At 37.9% G+C, this 21,936-nt stretch overlaps 1 protein-coding gene across 2 annotated transcripts in view; it reads right to left on the reverse strand.

Annotated features, from left to right (window-relative positions):
- Positions 1 to 3,268: 3,268 nt before the first annotated feature.
- The window catches only part of TSEN15 (tRNA splicing endonuclease subunit 15), a 118,997-nt gene continuing 100,329 nt past the window's right edge, over positions 3,269 to 21,936 (reverse strand). For both annotated transcript variants that reach the window (XR_006295338.1, XR_006295339.1), the window contains 3 exons: positions 14,654 to 14,830; positions 4,860 to 4,968; positions 3,269 to 3,875 (listed from right to left, as the gene is read on the reverse strand). The gene's annotated coding sequence lies outside the window, so the exon portion shown is untranslated. The remainder of the gene's footprint in view (positions 3,876 to 4,859; positions 4,969 to 14,653; positions 14,831 to 21,936) is intronic.

Raw genomic sequence — 21,936 nt, forward strand, 5'->3', positions numbered from 1 at the left:
AAAGGACTTATTGTCTGACTCTGACTGGATGGCTAGCTGATCCTCCCTAGAGAATACTGCTGTTATCTGTCACTAGTGAAACTGTCATGAAAGGGGACTGGCAGAGTGACCAAGGGAGGGAGCCAATAAGAGCATATTGCATGACTCTTCCTGTCTGTTTGCTAATAAATGTTCACATTTGTGTTGCAGGATTTGGTTTGAGATTTGCTTTTCTTGTAATGTACCACTTTGTAACAAGTTTATTGGGAATGAGACCTTGACCCTTCCTCTCTCTACCTTTAGTCATTAGAGGTCACCGTTATTTGCCAAAAGAACCCAACAGTTGTGAATGAACAAATTGGTCTAGATTAGTTGACAACACAACACTTAATACAATGCACATTATCAACACTTTTTCCGGATTAATATTTTAGTTTTCTGTAGATAAAGATATAGATACACACAGATATCACAACTAATGAACTCCCATATTGTTTATATTTTGAATATCCTGACTCTTATGTTTTCATTGCCAGGCTGACCCTGGGATAGGTCATCCACTGAAATGTTGCTGTACTCCTCATTTGAATTTCTTTCTGGCCTAGACTTTATCTTACTTATCTCTGGTTGAACACACTACAATATCTCCCTCGGAAAAGCCCTCATCATTGTTTGCTGGCCAGAATGTCATATAACAAGACAGATGAAGGACTATGGTGGTATCAGAGTCTTCCTCATTGCAAATTCTATTACCCACTGGGATCACAGATAATCCCTACCAGAGGGCAAGAAAAAACTCAGTATTGTCATGAGGTGGTAGACCCAGGTCCAAAGTAACTGGGGGCAAAATTACAGAACAGGTACCTTGTGAACATCAGCTGAAGACGGAGAGGGAGAAGACTCCTCTGATTGTAGGCTGCCTTCCCATCACTGGGTAGACAGCAGACTAAGGGAAGTATTGTCCAGCTTTTCTGGGAGTAAGGAGAGCACCATGGAGAGAGGATGAGTATCCCAAGAGAGCATCTTTGTAACAAGTAGGTTTTTTTTACCTGGTAGCCATATCTGCCGATAAAATATGAGGTTGAAGCATTACTGTTCTACTCACCGCAGATGAAGACTTGTGCAGAAAGCATGGCACCTGTCATCCCTGGACTGCTGTTGCTGAGGAGAAGCCGGGACCCAGTGCAAGCTCTGAAAGAACTAATCTGGCTGCAGAGGCTGGCACAGAGGTCCAGAAAGACAGTAGGTAAGGCACAGCTCAGTCACAGGTCACTGAATGGCCAGCACCTGGTGCAGGGTGTTGTTTTGATGGAAGCCATTTGAGTTACAAACCTAGTCAGACTGTCTTAAGGAAAGGAGGCAATTCCTGAAAAAGGTGACAATGGGAACTTCAGCCAGGCTGTAAGAGAGAACCAGGGATGGCTGTTATGATAAGCAGCTGTTCTTGCCATTTACTCACAGCCCCACAGTTGTTCATCTGAGATTGCTGGTTCCTGCCCAGGAGCTTCACTATTCACTCTTGCATTTGCTTCATCTCCCCAAAGTGACTCGGTTTTGCTTTCTGAAACACTGTGGGAGCGGCTGGACACAGACTGGCATGCAGGGGGAGATGCTGAAAAGCAAAGGTGATGTGGAGGGGCGCCTGGGTGGCTCAGTTACTGGTTAAGAGTTCAGCTCTTGGGGCGCCTGGGTGGCTCAGTCGATTGGGCGTCCGACCTCAGCTCAGGTCATGATCTTGCAGTTTGTGAGTTCAAGCCCCACATTGGGCTCTGTGCTGACGGCTCGGAGACTGGATCCTGCTCTGGGTTCTGTGTCTCCCGCTCTCTCTGCCCCTCCCCCACTTATACTCTGTCTCTCTCTCAAGAATGAATAAACATAAAAAAAAAAAAGTAAAAAGCAAAGATGAACCCTTACAGCGGGGGCTCAGCTCTTGACCTAAGTCGCTCTCTGGATCATTCAAACCATCATCCCGTCCCTGATCACTGCCCCCATCCCTTTCCTGCTACCACCACTACCACCAAAGGTGCCACTGGCCAGTCATTCTAGAGCAGCATTTCCTGCATTTGCCAGATCATCAGAATCACCTGAGGGCACTTATTAAAAAATATCCTCTGGGCGCCTGGGTGGCTCAGTCGGTGAAGCGTCCGACCTTGCTTAGGTCATAATCTCAAGGTTTGTGGGTTCGAGCCTGGTATCTGGCTCTGTGCTGACAGCTCGGAGCCTGGAGCCCACTTAGGATTCTGTGTCTCCCTCTCTCTCTGCCCCTCCCCTACTTGAGCTCTGTCTGTCTGTTTCTCTCTCTCAAAAATAAATAAGCATTAAAAAATATTTTAAAAATACACATCCTCAGGCTCCTTCCTAGAAATTGTGGGGTGGGGCCCAGGAACCTCTATTTTTATTAAATATCCCTAAGCCATTCCATAATCAGGCAAACTTGAGGACTGCACTGGAGCAGTTCTACGATTTTATTTGGTTAGCATCAGAATAAGCTGGGTGCTTATTACAATGAAGATTCTTACCCTAGAACCTCCACAAAAGATTCTATTTCAAAAGCTGTGAGGTAGGACCCTAGGAATCTGCAATTTAATAAACACTCCTAAGATTATGATAAAGGGGTTCATTGGCTATGCTTTGAGAAGCATTATTTTAGAGAGAAACCCATCTAATTAGGCAGACTCTCAGCCTACAGGCAGTATGATATGGGAGAAGCCCTTTTTCCACCTACTTCTGTGATAGAAAGACTTTGGCCTTTGGGGAAATCCAAGGCCATAGAACCCAAACCACTGGGCAGGATAGGAAACTGGCAGAATGGTCACAGAAGTAAGTCACAGTAACAAAGGTAGATCTAACTCTTACACAAAAGATACAAAAAAAGTTGCATTTAACCCAGATGTAGGTCAACCGACCTTTATGAATACTCTAATAAGAAGACAAAGAATTGCTCACTAAAATAGGGAGCTCTTACTGTATGCTAAGTGTTCGAGCTATGCTATCTCATTTAACACTTGCAACAATTTTAATTTGTATTTTTGACAGGATAATAAATTTATTCAAACGCACAGCAAGTAAGTGTCAGAGCCTGGTCTCAAATCTAGGTCCTGTTGAAGTCAAATAACATGGTTTTACCTGCCATGATGTACTGTAGCTGGGCACATGGATTACTTCTGAAGAAATCCACAATGTGATGTTATTATACGCACTAGGAGAATTAGGGATTGATAAAAGGGAACCTGAATTTGATCACAAAATCCTTTTGCGGTAAAAATAATCCATCTCCATAATTTACCAATTTTGTGAGCTCGGATTTTAATAAATCGTGTTTTATTAAAATTCCACACCTGTATGGTTTAGGAGAGCCCTAGGGCTCCCCCAAAGTGAACATAATTGAAAGACGCAGAAGTTATGTAAAAGGAAACCAGCTAAGGATCTGAGAATAAGTAATTTCCCATTCCTGCGGAAACGCCACCACTGAAATAGATCAGCAGTTGATGGGCGGTGGGTCCTGCGCCGCCTCAGTGGGCATCCCATTCAAGGAGCCTGCTCCGTGCGTCTTCAGAGCAGACCCTGCGCCATCCGCACTGCACACCGGTCCTCTCACCCACGCGTCACCGGCCGAAGCGGCAGGGCGCAAGGCTGTGTTCTCCTAGCTCTGCCCGGTCCGATGCGGGCTTGCAATAGTCGCTAGGCCCGCTGCATCTGTCCTGGCCGCACGAGGCCTCCGGAGCCCAAGAAGAGGCAGGGGTCTGACCTCCAGTTTTCTGCAAACTCTCCGTGTGTTGAGAGCAAACAGCCATCGTCAACATGCCTCCTGCTGACTTTGCTTGGGGGAGGAGCTTACAAGTGCCCAACGTACTTTTCAAAATCCTCACCTTGAAGCAGTCCTTTAAGATACAAGCCTACAAGGAAGGGGGTGTTGGGGTTGGAAGAACAAACCGGGCAGCAAGGTGTGGTGGCCAAAGGACAAAGGAGGACTGAAAAATAGAGCTGTGGCTCCAGCTCCACTTCCTGCCCCGACCCCCGTCCTCCCTCAGCCATCCACAGCAGTTCCTTTGTCACAAAGAGGGCTGTGACTCTCTGGGAAAGGCCCTTCAGTTTGCTTTTGGTCCAACCGGATCATAAGCACAGACAAGAAACCAGCGCTCCCTGGAGCAGTGTGTTCCCTTGAACTCTTTCAAAATGGATGGCAAGAATGGTAACATACAAGTCATTCCCAAACCGCAGACCACCCTGAAACTCCCTGCTGTCAGGGAGCAGCCAGAATAATTGTTTCCTAAGCAGCTGACTTCTCTAGGTCTTTCATTAGTCACTTTATTAACAAGTATTTATGGGCCACCGACTGTAACCCCAGCACTGAACTGAACGAGAATCAGAAATATAAGAGCTACCCTGGGGGCCTGGGTGGTCCCGCTGGTTAACCGTCCTACTCTTGATTTCCGCTCAGGTCAGGATCTCAGAGTTTGTGAGTTCCAGCCCCGGGATTCTCTCTCTCTCCCTCCCTTTCCACACACCCCCACCCCCACCCCACAAGTGCCCACACTCTCTCTAAATATAATAAATCTCTGTAAAATAAATAAATAGAAGAAGAAATATAAGAACTGGCTGTGCCTGGAAGAATCTCTCTGTTTAGAAGAGTAGGTCATATAATAATGAGGGCACAATGAACAGCAGTAGGATTTGAGTGCTACCATGAAGAGAACAAGAGATACCCGCTTTTCCTTCAGAGAAAGAAAAGATATTAAGATGGACCAGAGACATCAAGGGAGGCTTCATGGTGGTGGCAGGCCCTGAGCCTATTAGGATTTGGAGAGCAAGAGAAAAAAGTGCCAAGGGCATTCCGGTTGTGGAGAATGGGGTGAAAGGCATCTCTTCTTTCCACTTACCAGAGTTTTCAAGGCCAGCTCAGATGTGGCTTGCTCTTTAAGCCTTCCACCACGAGGAATGTGAAGATTGATGCCTCCAAATTTCTTTAAGTCTTCAGAGAAAACAAGCCTAGTGTATGTATAGTTACATAAAAGCATCAATGGGATTATATTACATCAGTGGCAACTTAAGTATCACAGACTTTTTTAAAAAAGATACTAAACAGCATAGAATTTTAAAAGCTAGCCACCAAATATCTTCCCCTTTCTCTTTGTTTGGATCTATTTAAAATGTTAACTTCTAGGGGTGCCTGGGTGCCTCAGTCGGGTAAGTATCTGACTTCAGCTCAGATCATTATCTCACTGTTCCTGAGTTTGAGCCCATGTGTCGGGCTGTGTGTGGACAGCTCAGAGCCTGGAGCCTGCTTCAGATTCTGTGTCTCCCTCTCTCTCTGCCCCTCCTCCTCCTCTCTCTCTCTCAAAAACAAATAAACATTAAAAAAAATGAAATAAATAACATGTTAACTTCCAGAGGAAATAATTAATTGAGTTGATAAGAGCAAAAGCACCTTTCTATATTTGGTGACTTATTTCCTCTGGACTGTATAAACCAAACAGCTGCATTTAGAGCAGACACATAAGATTCCATTATAATTACAGACATTCCTAACCTGCTATTTTTCTGAACATTTGAAACATCAAAAATGGAGCTGAAACGATAGTTGGCATCCTATTTGATTACAAAGAGGCAGTATTCTATGATGTTAGGTGAAAGCTATATTGAAACCTTACACCTGCCCGCAAATAGAATTTTAACTGGCAATTTGGCTTCTAGGTAGTGTATTATGACTTATAAAATAATCTTTTTCTTCTTTCACAAAGAACACAAGGCCACAATTAGTGCCAAGTCTCTTCCCCAAAATTACTTGGCAGTGTTCCCAGATGTTCCACCAGCCTTATAGCAGAAGCTTTCCAACCTATTTGCTAGGTGGTGCTTTAATTTTTTTCTTCCAGTTTAATAACTTGCAATATGTCCCCTCCTTCCTGGTATCATTGGACAAGAGTATTTTCAACTCTTCCTTACTGTCTTCTTTTCTCAGACCTGAGGTCTTTCTGAGATTGACCTTGTTAATCTAGTCTGTTATTCTCTTCAAGCCCACATGGTTATATTAATCCCTTAAACAAGCAAATCAAGCTGTAGGAGATTCACATTCAGTTTAAAAGGTATTCTCTAACCTGCAAGTTTCTCAATATATTAATAAATGTTTAATGAGCTAAAGGTTCTGATGTCAAATAAACAAAATTCTGCACACCCTCTACAGTCTATCTGGGGATTTAGAATGCCCATTAGCTGAGAAAAAACTTAGAGAAATCAAGCAGGAAATAAATCTGTTTTGGTTAAGAAAAACTGAGTTGACTATAGAATCCTTTCCTTCTCTTTTTCTCCCCCCCTTCTCTTTCTTTCCTTTTTTTTTTTCTATCAGAACATAATAATTGCAACTATAATAACAATAATAATGATGATGAAAGTTAACATTTACAGCTATTTCTATCCTATCCCTTTAATGATTATCCTAGAAATTTTAACATGCATTAACATGTTAAATAATTTTACTCTTCTTCAGAACCATATGAGTCTTCAAATGTTTCAAGCCAATCATCACCCTCCCTAAGCAATATGCTATCCTCTCTTGATATGTAGCCTCACCAATTAGACATTAATTTTGCCGTTGTACATAGTCAATATTTATGCTTTCCATTTTCATACATCACAAATCTTCCTTCTGACGTGATACACCTTCATTAGAAGTTCTTTTGTGAAGATGTGTTGATAGTAAACCATTTTGGGCTTGTGTCTGAATATATCTTTATTTTGCCTTTACTTTTGAATGATTGTATCACTGAATACAGTTGACCCTTGAAAAACACAGGAGTTAGGGGTGCTGACAGTTGCAAATCTGGGTATAACTTTTGACTCTCCCAAAACTTTACTAATAGTCTACTGTTGACCAGAAGCCTTACCGATAACATAGCTGATTAACACATATTACGTATGTTATATGCATTATACACTGTATTCTTACAATAAAGGAAGCTAGAGAGAAGAAAACATTGTAAAGAAAACCATAAGGAAGAGAAAATACATTTATAGTATTGGACTGTAAAAAATCTATATGTAAGTGGACATGTGCAGTTCAAACTCATGTTTTCTGAGGATTAACTGTATAGAATTCTAGGTTGAAAGTTATTTTCTTACAGTACTCTGAAAATGTATTTTCAGTTCTTTTGGGTTCCACTGTTGTTTCTGAGAAGTCAGCTATCAGTCACTGTAGATGTCCTCCTCTCTCTCTCTCTTTTTTTTTCCTTTCTGGCTGCTTCTTTTCTCTTCTCTGTGTTTTCATTGTTTTTAATTTGTCACTCATGTGTATTTCTTTTTACTTATGGTGTTTGTTACTTTGGGGAACTTCCTTGGTTTAAGGTTTGGTGTTCTTAGTCCCTTCTTGAAAACACTCAGTCATTATGTCTTTTAATATTGTGTGTCCCCCATGGTTATTTCTTTTTAGAACTCAGATATGTAAGTTGGATCTGTTAACTCTTCTTTCCCTGTTTCTGAATCTCTTTGCCATATTTCCCTTTGCCTTGTCTCTGTCCCACATTATGTGTAATTTCTTCAGCTTTAACTTCCAAATCACTAATTGTTTCTTTAACTGTGTTTAATATAATGTTAAGTCAATCTATCCAGATCCTACTTTCAGTTATTATAATTTTCATTGCTGTAGATTCTTTTCAGAATTCTTTTTTCTAATTCTATTCTTTTATATGGATTTATACATATTTATTTTTTATTATATATTTGGTATCTGATAATTATAATATCAGTTTTTGCAGGTCTGATTCTGTGGTTTGCTATTTTTGTTGAATCTTATTTATGGTTGTGTATTTTCTCTATGTACAGTAACATTTTGGTGAGTGCATGGAACATACAACCTTAACTATGGGATTTCTTTGAGGTCTGTGTTAAAATAGAAAACCACAAGCCCAGAATGGAGTCAGTTATGCTGGACAAAGTCACCAAGTGGGGCTTAATATCTAATCCAATTGCAGTTTCAACCTCCCCAAGAAATATAGCCTTAACCAGTCAGTCAGGAATTTTCTGGTCAGCAGCAATGAGGTAATCTGTCACATGGATCCTGTTTACCTACCCCCAAAAGATGAGGTAATCCATTTAACAAAACTCCCTGTCCTACCCCCTACGAGAAGGTGACCTTGCCAGAAACAATCCTTTCTTTTCTTTTGCTAATTTGTTCTGCCCCATTTCTGTCTATGAAATCCTTTCATTTGGTACAGCTCCCCAGAGCTCCCCTCTGCTTGTTAGATGGGATAATGTTCAATTCATGAATTAATTAATAAACCAATTATATCTTTAAAATTTTCTCAGTTGAATTTTTGTTCCTTAACAGTTGTAAAATTTGCTTCCTCAGAGAGGATTTGTTTATTTCTGCTGGAAAGGGACAGTTGCCCTACCAAATATAATACTTATTATTAAGCTATAGTAACTAAGAATATGTGGTGTTGGCACAGGGATAGACAAATAGATCTCAGAAACAGATGTTCACATATATGGCAAGTTCATATATAATAGAGGTAGCATTACACACAGTAGGCAAAAGATGATGTATTCAATAAATGATGCATGATAATAAAGAAAAAGAGATCCAAATGGTATAAAAGTATATAATTAGAATTTAGGTATAATTAGAATTTCCCTATTTATTATTCATGTTAATCATTTTTTATGGACTTATTATTTTTTAATTTTTTTAACATTTATTAATTTTTGAAAGACAGAGTGTGAGTGGGGGAGGGGCAGAGAGCTAGGCCGACACAGAATTTGAAGCACGCTCCAGCACAGAGCAGCTGTCAGCACAGAGCCTGATGTGGGGCTCAAACCCATGGAACATGAGATCATGACCTGAGCTGAAGTCAGATGCTTAACCAACTGTGCCACCCAGGTGCCCCATTTTTTCATGCACTTATTGAGCATTCTTGTGTTGTTTGTGTTTGTGTACTGATTGATCAAGAGAGTTCTCTGTATATTCTGGAGAGTTCCTTGTATATTTTGGATATAAGTCTTATGTGAGATATGTGCACTGTAAATACTGTCTTCCCTGTTTGTGGCTTGTCTTTTTTTTTTTTTTTTCTTTTTTCCTATGGCTTGTCTTTTAATTTTCTTAAAAGGGTCTTTGAAAGAGCAGAAGTTTTTTTATTTTGATAAACTCTAATTTATCATTATTTCATTTAGGGTTTATCCTTTTTTTTTTTTGAACTAAGAAATCTTTGACTATATGAAGGCCACGAAGATGTTTGCCTATATTTCCTTCTAAAAAGTTTTTTCTTATTATCTTTTTAATATCTGAAGGATGTGCAGTGATGTCTCTTCTATTATTGATGTTAGTAATTTGTGATTTCTCTGTTTTTTTAATCTTAATAATTCTGACTAAAGGTTTATCAATTTTATTGATTAAATAAATTGCTTTTGATCTTATTGATTTTTTAAATCATTTTTATTATTTTCTATAACATTTCAATTTACTCTTCTTTATCTAGATTTTCACACTGGAAGGTTAAATAATTAATTTTAATGCTTTTCTTTCTTTCTTTCCAGAGCATGCACACAAGTTGGGGAGGGGCAGAGAGAGAGGGAGAGACAGAATCCCAAACAGGCTCCCCACTGTCAGCACAAAGCTCAACTCGGGCTAGATCTCATGAACCAAGAGATCCAGAATCAGACGCTTAACCAACTGAGCCACCCAGGCGCCCCTCCTTTTGTCTTTTTAAATATAAGCTTTTAAAGCTCTGAATTTCCCTTTAAGAGTGATCTACGCACTAAACAGCTAAGTGTTTCAGCTATGTCTCTCAAATTTTAACATGTTGCATTTTCATTGTTATTCAGTTCTAAATGTTTTCTAAATTCTCTTGTGATGTCTTTTCTGACCCATGTGTTCTTTAGAAATGCTTATTTAATTTCCAAATATCCAGATACTTTTTTTTTATCATTTCTGATTTAATTCTTATTATAAACAGAGACCATGATTTTTTATTTATATATTTTTTAATTTATTGAGATTTATTTTATGCCCCAGAAAACGGCTTATTTTAGTGAATGTTCCAGGAACACTAGAAAAGAATGTATATTTTGCTGTTAGGTGAAGTATTCTATTGATCTTGATTAGGCCAAGTTGGTTGACAAATTTGCTCAGGACTTGGATATCTTTGTTAATTTTTTATATAGTTTCTGTGTCAATTACTGAGAGATAAAAATTGAAATCTCCAACCATATTTATGGATTTTCTTATTTCACTTTTAGTTTGGTCAACTTTTGCTTCATATATTTGAAGGTCTATTTTTGGGTGCATTTAAGCTGTTATATCTGCATGGTAAATTGACTCCATCATCATAAAATGCTCCCCATTATCCCTGGTAATATTTTTGTTCCAAAGTCTACTTCGCTTTTTTATTAGTTTTTGCACGGCATAACTTTTCCATCATTTTACTATTTTTATAACAGCTTTATTGAGATATAATTCGCATAACATACAATTAACTCTTTTTAAAGTGTGCAATTCAATAGTGGTTAGCATATTCATAGCTGTGCAACCATCACCACAACCAATTTTAGAACATTTTCATCACCTTAAAAAGAAACTATAGGGGCGCCTGGGTGGCTCAGTCGGTTGAGCATCTGACTTCGGCTCAGGTCATGATCTCACAGTCCGTGAGTTCAAGCCCTGCGTCGGGCTCTGTGCTGACAGTGCAGAGCCTGGAGCCTGTTTCAGATTCTGTGTCTCCCTCTCTCTCTCTGACCCTCCCCCATTCATGCTCTCTCTCTGTCTCAAAAATAAATAAATGTTAAAAAAAAAAAAAAGAAACTATACATCCTTTAGCAGTCATCCCATTTTCCCTATTCACTCAGACCTTGGAACCACTAATCTACTTTTGTCTATATAGACTTTCCTCTTCTGAACATTTCATAGAAATGGAATAATACAGGGGCACCTGGGTGGCTCAATCAGTTAAGCTCTGACTCTTGATTTCAGCTCAGGTCACGATCTCATAGTTCATGAGATCGAGCCCCATGTCAGGCTCTGTGCTGATGGTGTGGGGTCTGCTTGGGATTTCTCTGTCTCCTTCTCTCTCTGTTGCTCCCCCGCTTGTTCTCTGTATCTTTCTCAAAATAAATAAAAGTAAACTTAAAAAAAGAAATGGGATAATACAATATGTAGCCTTTTGTGTCTGCCTCCTTTAGCATAATATTTTCAAGGTTCATTCATATTGCAGATTATATCAGTATTTTTTCCATCTAATAATTAAATAATATTCTACTATATGGATTTACCACATTTTATTTATCCATTCATTTGTTCATGGATATTTGAGTTGTTTTGGCTATTGTGAATAATATTATGAATATTTATGTACAAGTTTTTATGTGGATACACATTTTTATTTCTCTTGGATATATACATAGGAATAGAATTGCTGAGTCACACAATAATTCCATGTTTAACATTTTGACGAATTTCCAGATTGTTTTCCAAAGTGGATGCACCATTTTACATTTCCACCAGCAGTGTATAAAGGTTCTAATTTCTCCATACTTTTATCAACTTTCTATTGTCTTTTTTATTCTAGCTATGCTAATGGGTGTGAAGTGGTATCTCACTGTGGTTTTGATTTGCACTTCACTGATGGCTAATGATGTTGAGCATCTTTTCATGTGCTTATTGACCATTTGTATATCTTCTTTGGAGAAATGTCTATTCAGATCCTTTCCCATTTTAAAAATAGGTAATCTTTTTTTATTGAGCTGTGATGCTTTATATAGCCTAAACACAAGTCCCTTATAAGAGTCCTGATTTAAAAATATTTGTCTTATGCTGAGGATTGTCTTTTCACATTTTGGATGGTGTCTTTTGAGGCAAAAAGATTTAATTTTGCTAATATCCAATTGATCTATTTTTTTGTTGTTTGTGTTAAATCTTCCATCATATTCCTTTAAGGTATCTGTGTCTTTACATGTAAAATGGGTTTCTTATAGATAGTGTATGGTTGGATCTTGCTTTTTTATTAATCTGAGAATTTGTCTTTTAATTGAAATATGTGAGTCATTTATATTTAATGTAATGTTCAATATATTTGGATTTAAACCTATAATTTTGTTCTTTTTTTCTACTCATTCTATCTGCTATCTATCTACCTATCTATCTATCTTCTCTCTGCCTTTTTTTTTTTGGTTTAGTTCATTATGTTGTAGCATTCATTTTATCTCTATTTTATCAATTTTAGCCTATCAATTTTATGTTTATTTACTATTTTATTACCTATACTTAAAAAAAAAACTGGTTGCTCTAGGGTTTATAACATACATATTTAATTTATCCAAACTACCTTCAATAATATTATATCAATTGACATATAAGACATTTGCATTATGTTTCCACTTCCTCCTCTTTTCTTTTATGCCATTAATGTCATTTGCTTTATTTATACATCTTTTACAAAGCAAAGAAAACATTATTATTATTATTACTGTAAAAGGTTAATTATATTTTAAAGAAATTTTAAAATGAGAAAATAATCTTTTATATTTATCTACATATTTATTATTGCTGATTACTCTTAATTCTTTTAAATAAATCCATGTTTTCATCTTGTGTCACTGTCTCCTATTTGAGCAACTTTTTTTCTAACTTTCTTGTAATGTAGTCCTCTTGATGATGAATTGTCACAGCTGTTGTCTTAAAAAAAATGACCATATTCTGAAGAATATTTTAGTTACATATGGATTTCTAGGTTGACAAGATTTTTCCTCCTTCAGTATTTTATTTTTCATTATTTATTTATTTAAATAATTTTTTAATGTGTATTTTTCAGAGAGAGACAGAGACAAAGTATTAGTGGGGGAAGTCAGAGAGAGAGGGAGACACAGAATCTGAAGCAGGCTTCAAGCTCTGAGCTGTCAGCACAGAGCCCAGCTCAGGGCTCGAACTCACGCAAGCTTCCATGCTCAGTGTGGAGCCTGATGCAGGGCTCCATCCCATGACCCTGGGATCATGACCTGAGCTGAAATCGAGCTGGACACTCAACCAACTGAGCCACTCCGGGCACTTCCTCTTTTAGTATTTTAAAGATTTTGGTTCATTTTTCTTTCTGGTTTACATAGTTTCTGACCACAGGTATGAATAATTCTTAACTTTGTTTCTCTGTATAGACTATCATTTTTCTTTGGCAGCTGCTAAAATATTTTTCTTTATCACTGGTTTTCAGAACTTTATAATGTGCTTTATGTCACTCCAAATGTGGGTATTACTATGTGTGTGTGAAATCTTACGTGAGGTGCTTTGAACTTCTTGGATTTGTGGGTTTATAGTCTTCATCAAATTTGGAACTGTTTCGGCCATTGATTCTTCCAACATATTTGCTTTCCCTTCCTTTCTCTCTCCTTATTCTGGGATTCAGGTTACATGTATCTTGGAATTCCTAATACTGTCTCAGAGGTCACTGAACTTTTGTTCATTTTTTAAAGTTATTGTTCTCTCTGCTTCATTTTGGATAGATGCTATTGCTATATCTTTTCAAAGTCATTAGTCTTTAGTCTTTTCTTCTGCAGTGTGAAATTTGTTGTTCATCCTATCCAGTGGATTTTTTCATTTCAAATACTTAATTTTTCTACTCCTGAAGTTCATTCTAACTTATTTTTTATATCTTCCATCTCTTTTCTCACATGTTCATGTCTTTATATACTTGAATACAATATTAATAACAGTCATCTATCATCTGTTACTTCTAGCATTTCTGTAATTTCTGGATCTGTTTCTATTGTCCTTTTTCCTGGTTAGAGATCACATTTTCCTCCTTCTTATAACTAGCAAAAGAAAAACTTATTGGGTCTGTGAATTGTACATTGCACATTGCACAATTGTACATTGTAAATCTTATACTCTTGAGTGTCTGGATTTTGTTGTTCTTTTAAAGAGGGTTGGGTTTTGTATTCATAGACACTTACATCACTCTCAAATCAAAGTAATCTTCCTGAGGACTATTTTTAAGCTTTTCTAAGTAGTGCTAAAATAGTTTTCACTCCAGGAATTGTGTCCTACTTCTAAAGTGTGACCTCTCAAGAATCCCTACTAAATGTCCCAGGTGATCTCCAAAGATTCTCCACCATGGATGATCAAGTTTGAAAACCTTCATCTCTATGCAAGCTGACCCTCCCTTCCCAGTATTCTTTGAACAGTTTGTGCAATTTCACTCTTTTCACGTGTAGCCAGTACTTAACAAAGATTCAAAGGAATCTTTTATTTTTTTAAGATTTTTAAAATTTAATTTATTTTTTTAAATTTACATCCAAGTTCTTAGCATATAGTAAGATTTTGTTTTTAAGTAATCTCCACAATGGGGGGCCTGAACTCAAAACCCCAAGTTCAAGAGTCATATGCTCTACTGACTGAGCCAGCCAGGTGCCCCTCAAAGGAATCTTAATGCAGATTTCTGGAGTGCTTTTTTCTAAAGCTTCCTCATTCCTGAATATGTTTATAAAATTCAATAGATGACCATTAATTCTTAAAAGTACCCTATAACAAACAATGAATCTGATTATCATACAAACAATAATATGCATTACTATGTTATTCACTTTGATAATTTACATATACTTAAGTCAATAAAGTAAGTGAAGAAATGAAGTATTATTTCTTTGGTATTTACTAAGTGACAAGTAATTTTATTATTATCCAAATGATAAGATACATTACCAGTTTCAGCCTTGCCATATTGCTTCATGTTGTTCAATAACAATTTCTAGGTGGCAGCAGCAGCTGCCAGAAATTCTGTACTCCAAATTCTTGCTCTCCTTAAGAGCAAACATAGGTCCAGGCCATTTCAGGTAGCAAAATATGCCAATCTCAGTTTGGATTCCCCAAAATCAGAATCTGAGAAAAGAAATTTCAGCACAAGTAATTTATTTGGGAAGTGATTCTATGAAGAACATTATGGGAATAGGAAAATTAAACACAAACGGGGTAAAGCCAATAAACTGTGAGTTAATGAATTGTGGGTGACTGGGGCTTAATACTTCTGGGGATGTTATAAGAAAATGGATGTAATACATCTGAGAACTGTCCCTGTGAGTGAATGAAAAACTGAATTCTTCATCACCTACTCCCATCCTCATTGGTTGAGGGCAGCTCCTAGAGTGTTGGCTCTCAGCATTTTTGGTCTGCTCCAGTCTTTAGAGCATAAGAGAATATGGTGAAGCTTACTCTTGAAACTAGACAATGCTATCAGGAGGAGAGTCACAGGAATCCACCAAAGTGTGTGGGAACCACTGGCAGGTGACCTTCAGAATAGATGAAGGGGATATGGGTGGGGCATCACCAGGGTTCCCCCTTTCCTTTGAAACAGGAACTGATTCAAATCTTCTTTTCTGTTTATCTTAATCAAGCACAACCACATTAAACACCAAAAAAAACAAGAAGGGTAAGATAAGTCACTGATGGACACTTGACCCTGTACTATGTTGTGGAGTAAGGACAGAAACAAAACAGTGACACCACAATTGCTGAATGGGCAAAGGTTATAAAAAATATTCTGTAAGCAGACCAAACTTTTGGCCTTTTCAGCAGATTCCTTCCTTTAACCTTCTGTTCATCTGGCATGAGGTTTGTGGTGCAGCTGGGTCTCCATGGCAGTCAGACTCATGGCTATTGTATTTATATTAGCAGTGGGTATGTGTGGTGTGTTTTTTAAAGGAAGCGACATAGCCCTTAAGTCTGTTCCCAGAGGATAGTTGTGGCCATTATTCTCCCAGTTCTTCATGCTTTCTTTGCCCCAAGGTTTGTGAAGGGGAAAGATTTCCTATAGCAAACAGGTGGCACAAAGTCTAGTCAAGCCAATTGCCATTATGATCAACTTATTTTAAGGCCTGAAAGAGCCCTGTCCAAACTAAAGCAATATAGTCATTATTTTATCATTAATTTTAATTTTTAAGTGAATTCTTAAAGAAATAGTTATCAGGATAAATCCATAAGAAGACAGAGTCAGGGACCTCATGAAGAATAATTTCATGGATACATTCACCATCACCATATCTAAGTCTTGAAGTTCTTTGATAGGATAGATACCTTTGTTTCTCCAATGAGAGATAAGTCTTAATTGTCAGTAGGCCTGCAATAGTTAACAATCTGATTTAATTAATTAATTAATTCACTCAATAGTGTCAAGCATTGTTTGAGGTGCTGGGGGTTGTGAATAAAAAAAACAAAATCTCTGAGTTCATGTGGCTCATAATTAATTGGGAGAGACCAATAATAAATAACTAAACATATAATAATCAAGTATCATAATTGCTAAGGCTTAAATCAAGATATAGAGTATCAGGAATACAGAAATGCTGTCTTGTTATTTGTAGTAGATGGCTTCTCTAATAAAGTGAGTTTTGAGCACAGCAAAAATTAAATAAAGTAAGAATGATGCCAGTCATGCATATACCTGGAGAAAAGTGCTCCAGACTGAAAAATAGCACATGCAAAGACCGTGAGGTAGGCATACGGCTCAATTCAAGAACAACAAAGATACCAAAAACACATGGCCTAAAGGAAGTTATAAGTAAGAGAGAGAGGTCAGAGAGATATTTGGGTGGGGTTAAAACACTTGCAAAGCACAAAGAGCCTATGAACCAGTGAAGGAATTTGGTCATTTCCCGAGTGACACATGAAGCTATTGGAGGATTTTTAACTTGTACTTTTAAAAGAGCCCTCTAGCTACTGCAGTGGGACAGAGTTGGAAAACCTGAGCAATTAGGATACTATTAGGACAATCCAGGCAAGATGATAGAGACTTGGACCAGACCAGTGCAATATTTATGGAGATGGCAAGAAGGCATTGAATTGTAGGTGTAGTTGATAGTAGAGCCACAGAATTTGTTCAAATGAATATGGGATAAAGAGAGGAATCAGGATGATTTCAAGATTCTTGACTTAAGCAACTGGAAGGGTCAAGTTGCCATTTATGGGTGTAGGGAAGACTGGGCAAAGCAGGTTTGATAGGGAGAAATCACACCTTTGGTCTCAGTTAGTGTTTGAGATGTCACTTAGAAATCCAAGTGGGGATGTCAAGTAGATATATGTGTCAAGTAGAATATATGTGTCTGGGCTTCTGGGACAAAGTCATGACTGAACATATAAATTCAGTAATCACATTTAAAGCCCTGTGACCAGAAGGAATCACCAAAGGAGTGAGTATAGTTATGGAAGAGAAGAGGTCCAATAACTAAGTCCCAGGCTTAGAGTCAGGGAAAAGAGAAGGAACCAATAAAAGAGACATTGAAGTAGCTACCACTGAGGTAGAAGGAAATTTAAGAGAGAATAGTGTACCAGAAACCAAAAGAAGAAAAGATTTCCAAGGAGGAAGGGAGAGAGAGATCGATTATGTCAATTGCTGCTGATGGGACAAATAAGAGGAAGATGGAGAACTAAACATTGGATTTGACATCAGCATCATTTGGATGGCAGTGACCTTGACAAGTATGGGGTAAATGGCTAATATAGGATTTTTTCCTGAAAATGGGTTTCTTTATTTAAAAAAAAGAGTGAACTGAGTACCTGAAATGGAGTGAAGAGGAAGAAGGTAAAGAATGATGAAGGATGTTTGAAGGAAATACAACAAACTTCAATAACTACATGCAAGTTTTCTCACTACCTTTGGCCTCAGTTTTCAGAAGTGCCCAATGAGAGAGTTGGTCTCTATCCTCAGTTTTATCTTCTGAATAATGGGAATATTTTTTAAGTTTCTTTCTTTTTTTTTTTTAATGTTATTTATTTTTGAGACAGAGAGAGACAGAGCATGAACAGGGGAGGAGCAGAGAGAGAGGGAGATACAGAATCTGAAACAGGCTCCAGGCTCCGAGCTGTCAGCACAGAGCCCGACGCGGGGCTCGAACCCACGGACTGTGAGATCGTGACCTGAGCCGAAGTCGGACGCTTAACCGACCAAGCCACCCAGGCGCCCCTATTTATTTCTTTTAAGAGAGAGAGAGAGAGACAGAGACAGAGACAGAGACAGAGAATGAATGAGTGGGGACAGGGCAGAGAGAAAAGGAGAGAGAATCCCAAGCAAGCTTCACGCAGTCAGCGCAGAACTTGACGTGGGGTCAGCCCCATCAGCTGTGAGATCATGACCTGAGCCAAATGAGGAGTAAGGCTCTTAACTGATGGGGCCACCTAACCACCCCTAAATAATGGGAATATTGGTTGTACCTATCTTATAGGGGTATGATTGGGGTTCAATGAGTTAAAACATGTGAATTATTAAATACTTCCTGGACATATTAAGTTCTTAATAAATGTTTGCTATAATCATTGTATTGTCACATCATGTTTAATATTCTTATTTTCCCTTTAGCTTGGACATTTCACGACTATATGGCATCATTATCATCTTGCTTAGAACCAGCCACCCCCGATGGCTAGTTCTAGTTTTGTACTGATATGTAGGGTGGATTTGCTTCCTGACAAAATATTAGTCACGGCTTCCTTGTTGTCTTCACAGTAAGAGTCAATTATAGATCAGAATGAAGTAAGTAAAAAAAAAATGAGTTGGGATACTTTTCCCTTGGATGAGTGGTCCTTTATTGATAACCATGGATGAGTAGACACAAGAATCTTTAATCTTAGGGTTTTAATCTTAGGTCCACTTGGCTTGAGATAAAACATTCTCTTGGAAAACTGGTTCCTGAGTGGCTTTGGAAATGGCTGCTCTCCACAGTTTATATTTTTTTGCCTGGTTGTTTTTGTAGTGTTTACACTGTCCTCTCCAGCTAAAATTGCTGGGCTGACTTTGTTTCATCTGGACTTTATATTACACCATAATGATTAATCCACTTTGTCCGTGCCAAAAGCAGCTAGCATTTAAGTACCACTTGTAATTTCCACATCCAATGAAGTAATTCATCCTAGCCTGCAGTTTTTACTTGATAAATGTCCAATCTTTGTCTGCAGTGCACCTGGGACCTTTGCTATAGCATCATGATGGTGAGAGATTTTTAGAGTTCATTTCTTGCTCTCTTTCACCCCCTATCCATTTTTCAAATCTGAGGAAGGGTCTTTATGGACATGGGTCTGGTATTGACCAAATTCACAGAGAAAGGAAGGGCCAAGAGAAGGTGACAATCAGTTGGTGTCTCACTGAATTTGATCTGTCTTCCCTCCCTGTGGCAAGGATGACAACAGGGAGCTGCCTCTTTGCCATGGCGCCCAGTCAGTGAGGTGAGTGCTGCTGCAGAGGAGAGGGTGGGAACCTTTGGCTTCCCCTGCCCTGGTTCCTCAGGATACTGTCCAGACTCTTTGAGGTGTGTGTGTGTGTGTGTGTGTGTGTGTGTGTGTGTGTGTGTGCATGTGTGCGTGATGACTTTATTTGTATTTTCCAGATGTGGAAGTGGAGATTCAGAGAGAACTGTGTGAGAAGTCACACAACCAGTACGTAGTAAAGTCAGTAAACTCAGGTCAGCCTAATTCCAAAGTCTATGTTCTTAAACCCTGTTCAATACTGCCTCCTGACCCAATCTTATTTTTTGAAGTATACAAGTAAGTGGCTTTTAGAGAGTTGGTGCAAATCACTGCAATCAATTTTACAGTGTTTTCATTACCGAGTAGAAGCTGTGTACCCTTTTTCCATCTCCCTAAACCTACCATTCTGCCAGCCCGAGGCAATCCCTCCCCTACGTTCTGTCTGCAGATTTGCTTATTCTGAACATTTCATATCAGTGGAATCATACAATATTGGTCTTCTGAGGCTGGCTTCTTAGAATTAGCATAATTTTTAAATAAAGACAATATTTTAAGAGCAATTTTAAGTCTAGAGAGTTCCCATATACTCCCAGCCCCCACAAATATATAGCCTCCCCCATTATCTCCCACTAAAGTGATACATATGTTATAACTGATAAACCTACACTGACACAGCATAATCACCCAAAGTCCATAGTTTACATCAGGGTTCACTCTCGATGTTGTACATTCTCTGGGTCTGGACAAATGTATAATGACATACATCTATCAGAATAGTATCATACAGAGTATTTTCACTGCCGCGCCTATCCATCCCTCCCTCCCTGCCCCCAAACCCCTGGCAACCACTGATCTTTTCACGTCTCTATAACTTTGCCTTTTTCAGGATGTCATATGGTTTCCATGCAGTATATAGCCTTTTCAGATTGGCTTCTTTCACTTAGTAATATCATTTAAGTTTCCTTTGTGTCTTTTCATGGCTTGATAAGTTGTTTCTTTTTGCCACTGAGTAATATCAATTGTCTAGATGTACCACAGTTTATTTACCCATTCATCTACTGAAGAACATCTTTGCTGCTTCCAAATTTTGGCACTGAATAAAGATGCTGTAAACATCTGTGCACAACATTTTTGTGTGGACATAATTTTTTAACTCCTTTGAATAAATACCGATGAGCAGGATTGCTGGATCATATGGAAAGAGAGTGTTTAGTTTTATAAAAGACTGCCAAACTGTCTTCTAAAGTGATTGTACCATTTTGAATTCACAAGCAGTACATGAGAGTTTCGGTTGCTCTGTATCCTCATCAGCATTTGGTATTGTTAGTGTTGTGGATTTTAGCCATTTTCATAGGTATGTCGTGGTATCTCGTTGTTTTAATTTTCATTTCCCTAATAATATATGATGTGGAGCATTTTTTTCATATACTTATTTGCTATCTGCATATCTTCTTTGGTGAGGTGTCTGTTAAAGTCTCTGGCCATTTTTAAATCCAGTTGCTAGTTTTCTTATTGTTGAGTTTAAAGAGTTCCTTGCACATTTCAGATAACAATCCTTTATCAGACATGTCTTTTGCAAATATTTTCTCCCAGGCTGTGGTTTGTCTTCTCATTCCCATGATATTGTCTTTCACAGAAGTCAAGTTTTTAATTTTAATGGAGTCCAGCTTACCAATTATTTCTTTCATGGATCATGCCTTGGGTGTCATATCCAAAAAGTCCTTGCAATACCCAAGGTGATCAATGTTTTCTCCTATTATTTTCTAGTTTTTTAGTTTTGTTTTTGCATTTAGGTCTCTGGTCTATTCTGAGTTAATTTTTGTGAATAGTATAAGGTCTGTGTCTAGATTCCTTTTTTTTTTTTTTTTTTTTTTTGGCCTGTGGATATCCAGGTGGTCCAGCACCATTTATTGGAAAGACTACATTTTACTATATTGCTTTTACTCTTTTGCCAAACATCATCTAACTATATCTACTTGCATATATTCATTGACTCTCTATTCTGTTGCATTGATCTATTTGTCTATTCTTTTACCAATACCACACTGTCTTGACTGCTGTAACTGTATAGTAAATTCTAAAGTTGGCTAGTGTGAGTCTTCTGAGTTTATTCATCTCCTTCAATATTGTGTTTGCTATTCTGAGCTTTTTGCCTCTCTATAAATTTTAGAATCAATTTATCCATTTCCACAAGATAATTTGCTGGGATTTTGATTTCGATTGTATTGAATTTACACATCAAGTTGGGAAGAAGTGACATCTTGACAATACTGAATATCTCTCCATTAGTTCAGTTTATTTAATTCTTCTCTGATTTCATTCATCAGAGTTTTGTAGTTTTCCTCATAAAGATCTTATCCAGCTTTTGTTAGATTTACACCTAAGTATTTCATTTTGGGGAGTGCTAATAAAAATGGTATTGTTTTTAATTTCAGATTCCACTTGTTAATTGCTAGTATACTGAAAAGTGATTGAATTTTTAATATTAACTGTGTATCCTAAAACCTTATGATAAGCACTTAATTAATTCTAGGGTTTTTTTTTTTTTTCTTATTTATTCCTTCTGATTTTCTACATGGGCAATCATGTCCTCCGCAAACAAAGACAGTTTTATTTCTTCCTTTCCACCTTATATCTGTTATTTCTTTTTCTTGTCTTATTACCTTAATTAGGAATCCCATTACAATGTTTAAAAGCAGTGGTGAGAGGGAACTTCCTTGTATCTGATATTGAAGTTTATCACCATTAAGTAT

The sequence above is a fragment of the Prionailurus bengalensis genome, chromosome E4 (genome assembly GCF_016509475.1).
Source record: "Prionailurus bengalensis isolate Pbe53 chromosome E4, Fcat_Pben_1.1_paternal_pri, whole genome shotgun sequence".
Lineage (NCBI taxonomy): Eukaryota > Metazoa > Chordata > Mammalia > Carnivora > Felidae > Prionailurus > Prionailurus bengalensis.